This window comes from Ursus americanus, chromosome 24, assembly GCF_024610735.1.
Source record: "Ursus americanus isolate L20-20 chromosome 24, mUrsAme1.1.p, whole genome shotgun sequence".
NCBI lineage: Eukaryota > Metazoa > Chordata > Mammalia > Carnivora > Ursidae > Ursus > Ursus americanus.
The window spans coordinates 30,021,972-30,032,865 of NC_142150.1; the positions used below are offsets into that span (position 1 = coordinate 30,021,972).

At 50.5% G+C, this 10,894-nt stretch overlaps 1 protein-coding gene across 2 annotated transcripts in view; it reads left to right on the forward strand.

The window, feature by feature from the left end:
- CRY2 (cryptochrome circadian regulator 2) overlaps positions 1-9,349 on the forward strand; it is a 34,213-nt gene extending 24,864 nt beyond the window's left edge. For both annotated transcript variants that reach the window (XM_045808751.2, XM_045808750.2), the window contains exon 12: positions 7,037-9,349. The gene's annotated coding sequence lies outside the window, so the exon portion shown is untranslated. The remainder of the gene's footprint in view (positions 1-7,036) is intronic.
- Positions 9,350-10,894: the final 1,545 nt, after the last annotated feature.

The following is a 10,894-nucleotide window of genomic DNA, read 5'->3' on the forward strand; positions in this document are numbered from 1 at the left end:
TAGGAATGCATGGGGCTGTTAGGAGCAGGAGAGCTGACTGCTGTGGCTCAAGCAAATAGGGATTTATTTATTTTTTTCCCTAACAAGAGACCCTGAGTTGGGCATCGCTTGGTGGCTCAGCAATGTCAGAGCCAGTTTTTCTGCAATTCTCTTGCTTCATGGTCTCAAGGTGGCTGCCACAGCCTCAGCCATCAATTCCTCATTCAAAGTAAGAAAGAAGAGGAGTAGCAGAGACAGCTGCACTCATTCATCAGTAAACACACACCAAGTTTTTGAGCACAGTTTGCTAGGCACTGTTGTGCTCATTGGGCTGTTGGGACCTGCTGAACATGACTGACAAAGGCCTTCCCTCTTGGGTGTGTCTTGGTGGAGGAGACAGACAATAAACAGAGTTAAGAGGCTCTAAGTGGTATGAAGAAAAATTCAAGTTGGTAAGAAGATAGAAAATAAAGGGGCACAGTGAGGGTTGCAATTTTATATTAAGAAGGTTATCAGGAGATGTCTTTCCTCCTTTTTACCAAAAAAATAAAAGCTTCCCCAGAATACCCCTCCCCCAGCTTTTCACATTGGTCTCATGAGCCCAGACTAAGTCACAAAGCCTCCTCCAACGTGGGAAGTGGGGATCCGGATTGTCAGGATTGGTTTAGACCATTGGTTTTCCAACTTGAGTAAGCAGTAGAATCCCCTAGATGGTTTGTTAAACCACAGATTGCTGGGCCCACTCCCAGAGCTTCTGATTCAGTAGGTCTGGGGTGGGGCCTAAGAGTTTGCATTTCTAAAAAGTTCCTAGCCGCTGGTTCTGCTGCTGTTCTGGACTATACTTTGAGAATCACTGACTTAGACCAATCATGATTCATTGTCTATGTCAGGCCCATGAGCCACCGCTGAACAAAATCTAGGTTTTGGTAGCGAGGAAGTGTGGATACTGGTAGACCACTGACAGTGTCTAGGTGATATGCAGGGCAGTTAGCCCAATGCCTGGCTCATAAGTTCATAAGTATCCAGTATAATTATTACAGATACTGTTACCATTATTATTTTAGAAGAACATAAGGCTACCGTTGGGTTGGACCATGAAGGGTCATAAATGTCAGGCAGGTGAATCTTTGGTGTACTCTGGATGCTAAGGAACATTTTGGAACAGGAGAGTGAAATGATCCACCTGGCATTTTTTGAAGCATTGGGCTGGGGCCTGCAAAGGAAACGTGGCAGTGGGGGAGCCAGCTGAGAGGCAATAGCCATGACCCCAAGTGAAAACATTACAATGGTGCGGAGGACAGCCTGTCTCTGGCCTTGTCCTCCGGGAAATTATTCTTCGGCCTATTGGAATCTTAAGGACTGATTCTCAAGGTTTGCCTTGCCCTTCATCATGGCTACTTGCTCTGAAGTGGGAGCCAGGAAGCCAGAGGACGAGACAGACTAGGGAAGAAGGCACGTGTTCTTTGGAAACCCTGCGAGGCGAGTAAACTTGTGTTTCTCTGTACGCTGCTGGTAGTGCCTGGCCCTCAGGGCGTTCCACGTCCCCATCAGTAAAGTAGTGATAATAGCATCTGTCACCCATCGAGCATACACGGCAGGGGAGAAAATGTCAACCATACACGCAGAGGCTTCGAACAAGTAAAACGCACCACGGAGAAGAAATGACATTTCCATCCTGCACGCACTTCTCAGGGCATCTTGGATTGTATTATCGTTATGTTAGTCAAAGGCAGCCCTCTGGGCTAAGTGGGCCACGCAGCTATGGCCACATGGCCTAAGCTGACACGGTGTTCTACTGAGAAGCAGACTTGCCCTTTCTCCCCTCTTCTCTCGGTCAGTTTTAGTTGTGTGCCTTGGAGCAGGACACTTAGCCTTTCTGAGACACTGTATCTGTGAAGTGTGACTAATCTTTACCAGCCTGAAGTCTTCATCCTGAGCCTTTTGAGGCCCTGGTTAGCTCTGAGCTCTATTGTTTTGTGGTTCTGTTATTTCTAATGCCTCAGACCCGTGGCAGTTCACAGGGCAGACAATGGTTTACCGTGTAAAACATGCCCTGATGTCAGCAGGGTTCATGCTAACCTAAAACCCATGCCAATGTCTGTCTGCATCTGGTTTTACTGTGCAGTGTTCACTAAACTGAAAAATAAGCCAGCCCCCAAATAGCTATCATTTCAGAGGCTTCCCCATAATCCCCAGAGCTGCTGACTGCCCAGGATTCCATCAGCCGCCAATTGTGTACAGTTTTTTCTTATTGGTCCAAACATTTTACCATGGGGAACCAGCTCACATGATCCATTTGCCCATCGGCTGGTACACGTGATCTGTTGAGAGAAGCCCCATTGAATACAAAAGGTTCCTGGCCAAGGACCACCCCTCGCCTCCCCTCCCCTGCCCATAGTCCACCGAGGCTGCATTAGCCCTGGAGGTTCACTGTGGAAAACCTGACCCCTGGAATCTCCTCCTTGTCATTTTGGCACATCATTCCGTTGTGTATCCCTCCTTACCTGAAACAACATGTGTGGAAGGCAGTGGGCGGTCTCAGACGCTGCACAGGGGAAGGGGACACAGTGCGGTGTTTGGACTTTCCGCTCAGACCAGCGAGCGCGCTGCTGTCGTGCCGCTCACTGCCTGGGAGCCCTTTCCATGCCAAGTTGCCTCCCGTCTCCACATCTCACCCTGGAAATGAGAAGTTGGGATGCATGGAGGTGTCCCTTTGCACTCACCCCTGCCCCCCCCAGCAGCTGTTGGCTGACTGACATCCCCTCCCTGTTGCTGTGGGATTTGTATGGTGCAGGAAGGGAAAGGGTGTCATTGACATGAGGAATGAGATGGAGCTGAGAGCCCAGCTTTGTACCCCATCCTGGCCCATCCCGGCCCAGCTGCACCTCTGTACTTCCCTGTACCTAACTTGGGAGCTGGTAGCAAGTCTTCTGCCCCTTTCAAGCTCCTGGGCACTGAGACAAAGTTTCCACCAACCTTGAGCTTGTTGCGATATCCTCTGCCGACGCAAGGCCCTGCGTGCGCTTCGTCCGCACAGCCCTGCGGGCTAGGATCAGGGGCACGGGGGCCTCACACACTGGGCTTTCTTGTTAGCATCCGGTATGCAGGTACTGGGGGGTAATCCTAACACTGGGTGCACCAAGGGAGGCAGTATTAACTCACTTTGTGTTCCAGCAGCTGCTTCTGTGGTTCTCGTATTTAATGACAGGTTGAAAGAGTCGGATAATTGAGAAATTGATTTTTCAGCGCATGTTTTGAGTTGATTTTTCCCTTGATGCCTCCCCCAAGCTGTTCTTCCCTTTCTCTTAGTGCTGCTGTCATCACTTTCCCTCAGGGCCTCATCTGATTTCCCCAGCCCCTATTTTCTGCAGACTTATGCTCTGGCTTGAGAACAAGAACGCAGGAACTATCTAGTTATCTGCTGATAGAGCAGCTTGAGGAACTAGTTGACTAGGCCTTTGACTAACTTTGTGGACAAGAACAAGCTGGTTCCTCCAAATCTTGGTTCTGCGTTTGTGGTTTTGAACTGGTCATAGAGGGACTTGGGTCACGGGGGCTTATCTGTGGCCACACGCTGCCAGCTCCCTTCCCGAACCTGCCCCGTAGCACAATTATGCCCAAGTTAACATGGGTCTGAGGTGTTAGCCTTATAGCCACCTGACTGCTTATAGTCTCACTTTAGGCATTTATTGTTTTCCTTTGGAAAATGTTGAATTATGATGCGGAATAATTGAGGAGCTGACAAATGCATTGCTCAGATGTTAAATGTGGAGGGAACAGGGTACATCTTCAGCTCTCATAGTAGCCTGGAATGCCCACTCGTTACCAGTGTATGCCAAATGGAAAAGGGAAATGCACGTTAAAGAACATAGCCTCTTGAAGTACATGAGATTCATTATAAGCCTGATTCGAATTCAGTGAATGCCATCGACAGATTGTACGATGGGTCATTTTCACTGTGAGGTGTAAAAGAATCACCAAGAAAGTTGACAAAGCATATTAGAAAATAATCTTATAAATTTGATTAAAGATGCTCACAAAGTCACCTGATTCAAAAATAGTGGTTTTTTATACATACAGTGACCTCGGAAGTCGTGGGCCATCCCCCAAGAAAACCTAATGAAGATGAGCAGCCAAAAAAAAGAGAGAGCGAGAGAGAGGATTTTGATGCTTTTTGGTAAAAAAAGACTGTCTAAGCATTTGAATTAAACCTGTCCCTGAAAAGGGCATTTTTAACCAAAAGCAAGCCAATGCTGTTAGCAAGTACATGGATCCATTATTCACATGATCTCAGGAATGAAGGCAGGGCTCTTGTCCACTCTTGCATGAAGGCCCCAACGACCCTGGACAGCCACCATGGAGTGGTGGAGCCATTGCCCGATGAAATAGGTGCGTGTCTCTTCCCTTGTAGGATCTAGATGGAGAGGGAGTCTGGAAATCTTTAGTCTGTTAACACATACCCAGTATCCTCTGAGCCACTCACCTTCTGTGGCGAAGCCCTAGCTAGCTCTTCTATAAGCAACTATCAGACGCACTCAGAGACAAGTTTGCCAGAAGCTATGAAGATCACTGGCTACAATTAAACAATTTGCCTGCACAATTAGGCTGCCGGGTGTTTGATCAGAGAATCTGGAAAAGAGGAGGCTTTGTCTCTCCCTAGTTACAGAGACTTCATTGCTTCAAACTCAGTCCTGTCAGATCTACCATCCATGCCACAGTATAATTTTAAATTTCTGGTAACTACATTGAGAAATAAGTGAAATCAATTTAGTAATATATTTTTTCCAACTATACATGGGCACTGGTTCGCAAACCCTGCTGGGATTACCCATGCTTTGGAGAGTCTGATAAAGGATGGAGCCCTTGCCAGAAAGTGGTAGCTATTCACACACACAGGAAGATGTGCACCGATCTTCAGGGGCCTCATGGATTACCCCTTAAGCCTATCCTTGGACCACTAAAGAGTCCAAGAACCCCAGAGTAAGAGCCCGTGTTCTAAGGAATCTTTATGCACTCTTCATCTTCCCCCATCCCGAAAGGTGGAGAAAACACGATAAACAGAGGAATCAGGAAGAGGACCTGCTCTGGTACGCCCTCCAGTCCTGAAATTTGCAGTTTCAGAAGCAAAATCATCTCTGGCTTAATGGGCCAGAGCGAGACCTGCGTGTAAAATATATATCACAGCACGTCTCAGTAAACATATCCATGCTTTAGAAACTGATACATTTATTTATAGGAAAAACATGGCTAGGTTATTATGGTACAAGCTTAAAGGAAAAATTTATTGACAATAATACATATTTTAAAGAATGAGGCACTCAGTACTAACCCAATCAGGTACCCGCCCTTACATTTATTTCTTTATTTTCTATAGCTTCTAGATAACTCGTCATCATCCAGATAAAATCATCTTCAGATTTCACATTTGTCATGTTGCGTGTGTCAGAGGACGGATTTTGACTCTCTGGCTCCAGTGTCTTTGACCCTTCAGAGCATTTTCCCTCTTCTGCAAAATTCTGTACTTCCGTGTATGTTGCTCGAATGTGTACTGGCCTTCATGCCACCACGTTGGGTTTCCTCTTACATCCCCTGTAAGTCTTGAGGAGCAATGCTAGGATAGAGAGGTTGCTTCATGGTAAGAACACGGGTGTTGGCGCCAGACCTGGGTTTTCTGGCTCAGCTTGGCGACTTTTGGTGCTGTCATCCTGGGCCACTTGTCCTCTTTACTGTTTTCTCATCTGTAAAACTGAAGGCCATATTTTCAGGATTAACAGGATCACAAGCTGTATTAGTTTGCAAGGGCAGCCATACTAAGGTGCCACAGACTGGGAGACTTCAACAACACAAATTTATTCTCTCGCAGTTCTGAGGGCTTGACATCTGAGAGCAAGGTGCTGGCTGCCTTCTTTCTGTGTGTGCCTGTGTGCTAATCTCCTCTTCTTATAAGGTCACCAGTCATATGGGATTGGGGCCTACCCTAATCACCTCACTTTAATTTAATTACTTCATTAAAGACCCTTTCTCCAAATACAGTCACGTTATGTGGCACTGGGGGTTAGGCCTTTCACGTATGAATTTGGGGGAGAACACAGTTCAGCCATAATACTACTGTATAGGGGCGCCTGGGTGGCTCAGTCCGTTAAGCATCTGCCTTCAGCTCAGGTCATGATCCTGGGGTCCTGGGATGGAGCCGGGCATCTGGCTCCCTGCTCGATGGGGAGCCTGCTTCTCCCTCTCCTCCCTGCTGCTCCTCCTGCTTGTACGCTCTCTCTCTCAGTCAAATAAATAAAATCTTTAAAAACACCAACAACTGTATAGTGCCTGGCCGCCACTAGGTGCGGTGAGCCTCATTATCATCTGCCTCACCATCATTTAAACTTACACAAACCTTTAATGGAACCCTGCATGTCTGTACACTCTCCGATACACTAGACCTATTTAAACAGGCAACCCAGCATTATGACTGGCTTATGCTGTCCTCTCTTGTCAGGCATGAGGCCATTTCTTCCCTGCGCTCCAAATTCAGGATGTTATAAATATTTAAAATGACTCCTTGTGTCCCTGTGACCCCCTCCCCCAGTCTTCTCACACAGTGCCAGGGTTCTTTTATCTGTATGTGGAAATTTGCTCACCTGCTGATTCTAAACTCAGTCACTGCCTTCATCTTCAAATTACTGGTCCCATCTGGCTTCTCTTCTCCCATTTGTTTTCTGAGTGTCTCTGGCAGCAGCCGCTGTGCCTTGATTTGGAAAACCGCCCTTGTCCTACCAGAGCAAGGATCACCTAGGGCCTCAAGTGAGTCCATACGGCCTCTCCTCCTCCTCCTCTCCTGCCCTGAGCCCTGGAGCCGAGGGGGCTCAGAGGGTCTGCAGGGAGAGCTTGTCCTGTGTCACAGCCTCCCGGGGGCACCCCAGGTACTGTGGCCAGTGCAGCTCGCGCCAGGCTCTTCCTAGTTCCCAGTGTGAGTGTCCCCGGAGAAGCAGCCAGAGGAGTTTGTGTCCCTGGGCAACGAGCAGCCTCCTGAACGCTCCTTTGTGCACTTGTCTTTCTCTTTCAGCCGCAGCACTGCAGCTCCGTGAGCGAAGCCGGGAGCCTGAGCAGCCACCGCGGGAGCAGAGCGCGGCCCGCAGAGCCGCTGACCACCGGCGGAGACGGAGCGAGCATGTGTGCATGTGTGTACGCGTGTGCAGAGGAAGCAGTGGTGTGCCTGTTCGCGTGTGCATGCGTCTGTTTACGCTCTTGTGATTCTGAACACTGCTTGGGCTGGAGGACACCTCAGCCTCCAGACACTGGGCCAGAGGTCATGGCAGTGACTTTCAGCCAAACCTGTCCCTGGGAGCTGGCTGCCTTGTCTGAAGAGAAGAGTCATAGGACCCTAGCTGGGATTCTGGCGTCTGCCATACCCCACCCCCACGCGGAGCCCTCCGTCCCTCTTTCATCACATCGGACTGAGGAGCAGGAGAGCAACTTTGCTGGCTTTTGTCCAGAGCATGAGATTCTAGAAGCAGCCAGGTCCCCGCTGAGTTCCCGCTTTATGACGCCAGAGGCTGGGCAGGCTGGAGGGGACAGATGCTGTCCAGATACAGTCACCTGATCTGGCTTCTTTCTTATTTTAAAATTTCCTGCCGCTGGGTCCTCCAGAGCCCTCCTCGGGCATCTGGGACTGAGCATGAGGCTGTAAACAGATCTGCAGACTTGCCACCATCGAGGGGAGGTACACCCAGATACCCGACCAGTGTGCCACAGACACAGTACTGTAGACGCTGGCCCAGAAAGCGCAGCCCCCTCTCCGGGGCTGAAAACCTAAGGTTATCAGAATATCGAAGGTTATTATCGAATCTGAGCTTTTACTGTTCCTTCCTCAAGCTGAGAGCCAGCCTCCACGCTCACTGCAGTGACTCAGTGCCTCTGCCAGGAAGAAGCCAGGTTCCTGGTGGGAGAAAGCCCTCTGGCCCCCCGGCCACATCACCGTGCTGCCACTGAGGTCAGCTGACACCCAGCCAGGAAAGCCGTGCTAGCCTGTGGTCTGTAGACTTCTGGGGCCTGCCTGGGACTGGTCAGCGTCCAGGCTGCTGTGTCAGCTCTCCCAGTGGCTGGATACCAAGGACCCCAGCAGGTGGACTCGGGCGGGAGCTGCCAGGGACAGTTGGGAAATGTCCTAGTAGAGATCTCACCCAGCACACCAACACTTCCAGAAGCAGCAGGTGGGAGGTTTGACCCAGAGAAGCCAAGGCCTTGCATTCCAGGAGTGGCCTGGCCTCCCACCTCAACCCTCCCACCGTTGAATGCCTGTGTGGAGAAGGACACAATGAAAAGGACTGTGTGGTCAGCTAGAGCAAGTCTTCCTTCCACCCCGTGGCCTGCACTTGAGCCACAAAGAGTGAGAGAGAGAGAGAGAGAGAGAGTGTGTGTGTGTGTGTGTGTGTGTGTGTGTGTGTGTGTGTGTAAGTGTAACTGAGAGGCTAATTCCTCTTTGGATTTTTGTCCTCACATGTAACATTAAGCTGGCCTCTGGGCCTTTTCCTCTCTACCTCCCCTGTGACCTTTCCCAGCCTCATAGCTGTTAACTCCCTTGGCCCTTGCCCTGTCCCTCATTGTCCTCCTCTGTCCTTGGACCAGAACCCTGGGGTCAGGCCTCTGTTCCCTCAGCTGTCCAGCACATTGACAGGCTTCTTCCTGAGATGTCCTCAGGTTTTCTCAGCCAGAGAGCTGCCTTTAGAGTCCCAACTGTTGTATGTATGTCACCCTCACTAGAAATGTCCCGTAATCATGTGGGGGAAGCAGGGCACAGGTGACGGTGTCTATTCAGAGCATTGAGTTGGGATCTTCTCTGTTCCCCTAGCCCCAGCCAGGAGGAAAGAGAATTGGGGGCTGTTGCCAGAAGGGGAGTAGAACAAGCTTCGAAGGGCTAGTTTGAGAAATTGAGAATGCCAGAGGGCTTGGGGCCAGAGTCAGTTTTGTTCAGCAGCACCGCCAAATACCAGGGTGTTTCCCTTTTCCTGCCTATTAGATGATGGCCCTTTTCCCTGAGGTACAAGTTGGTGAGACCACCTCCCCCTACTTCACCATCCCTGGCAAGCTGGCCCATTCCCAGTGGAGTAGAGCGGTCCACTCCCAGACCTGGGAGGAGAGGGGGCATCCAGTGGCCCAGAGTTCCACGATGGCTTCATGCCTCCCCTCTTCTGGCCCACTTGTCCCCGGGCTGCCACAGAACATTGACCCAAATCCTAATCCAAGGGCCGGCATGGGGAAGAGATGGTCGCAGGCAAAATGCACTTTATACAGAGATTTTATTACTGGGAAGGTGTGTTTCTCCCACAGTTTGTGAATATTCACTTGTTTCATAAATGTCTGATCCTGCCTGAGCAAAGCTGTGTTGTCGTCAATTTTGTGGGAGGTCTGGGAACAAGGAGTAGGTAAGGCTGAGCCTGAATGAAGCCTTATGCCAGATCATCTTGGTTCTGCTGGAACCAGGAGCTTCTCACAGCAGCCGTCTCAGACATGGCAGGGAGGAGAGGGATGGCCAGAGGTGGAGGAAGCGGGAGGCCCCTAGGTAAGCAGGCAGCGCAGACTGGAGGCCGCTCCAGAGCGTGGCCAGAGTTGGGGGGTCCAATCAGCCAGAATGGTACAGAGCACTCCAGGCCCAAGATGAGCTTCCTGAGTGCTGTCCTGCAGTGACTCAGCCTTTCAGGCCACCTCAAGCCCCAGGGCCAAGGCTCAGTCAGTGGCAGGTTTCTCTCCAGGCCCTCAAGCCACACTTTATCTCGACTCAGCCGCTTCAGTACTCTGTGGTGTGGAGGGGAAACGCACGCCAAGCACAGGCTCTAGCTAGGTGGCCGAGATCTGCCCACAGCCAAGCCCAGGGTCTGGATGCTGGCTTTGTCTCATGGCATCTGGCCGGAGAGTGGCCTCTCTCAGCACTGTATGTGTGCTTTTCGACGATGGTTTTTAGCCTTGGACCCCTGGAAGAGTTTCGTGAGCTCACACCACACCCCAACTTCGTGTGGGCAGGGGCTCAGACAGGGCCCAGGATACAGAAACTGCGCAGCACAGAGTGAGAAAGGGGGAAAAGGGAGGAACTTGGCCCCGGGGAGTCAACTCATTCTTCGCTCTGCTTTGAAGCTCCTGCCCACCAAGACCTGGACCTGTGCTTGCCTCTCTCCCTTCTCCTGGCTTCTCTCTAATGTGGCTTTGGCTTGGCCTCAGCAGCTACAATAGCTTTGTTCTTGAGCAGAAGATTCTGGAAAATGGAGTTGTCTTACACACTCCTGAGGATGTTCCTAGTTGAGGCAAGCACACACTCTTAAGCAACAATTACTGGCCGCTATGGCAAGACCGCTCTCCTGGGAGCAAAAGCCAGGCATCTGAGCAGAAGGTGGTTACTGTTGGTCCTAGTGAAAGGGGTCTAAGCCAAGATAGCAGGAAAGGTAAAGTGGCCACTCCTCTGGGCCCACAGGCAGGGAGAAGAACCTTTGGCACTAGGTAGTAGGATGTTTTCAGGGCTGGAAGTGGGGAGGTGTTTCCTGCAGGGCAGGTGCCTGCAACTCCTTTCTGGGTGCTACATTGAAGGAAAAGGGGGTGACATGACCAGGGAGCAGTCCAGATTTGCAAATAGGACCCCACAAGCTACAAGACAGTTTGTTCTGACCCTTCTTCAGAGAGAGGTAAGGACGGGGCCTCTGCAATTCTCACGGGGCCAAAAAACAGTGAGATTTGGTCAGAGACTCTTGACTCACCAAAGCTGGGGCCCTAGCCTTGGCCAGCAGTTTGAGTGTCCCCAGTCTATGTTCTGTGGAAGAACTCACAGGCTTAGCCCTCTTAGGGGAGAGACCAGAAGGGAAGCATGGCCTGGAATTGGCAGGGGTAGAGGTGCTGGAGGGAACAGAAAAACCATGAGAAGAATCCCAAGAAGTCC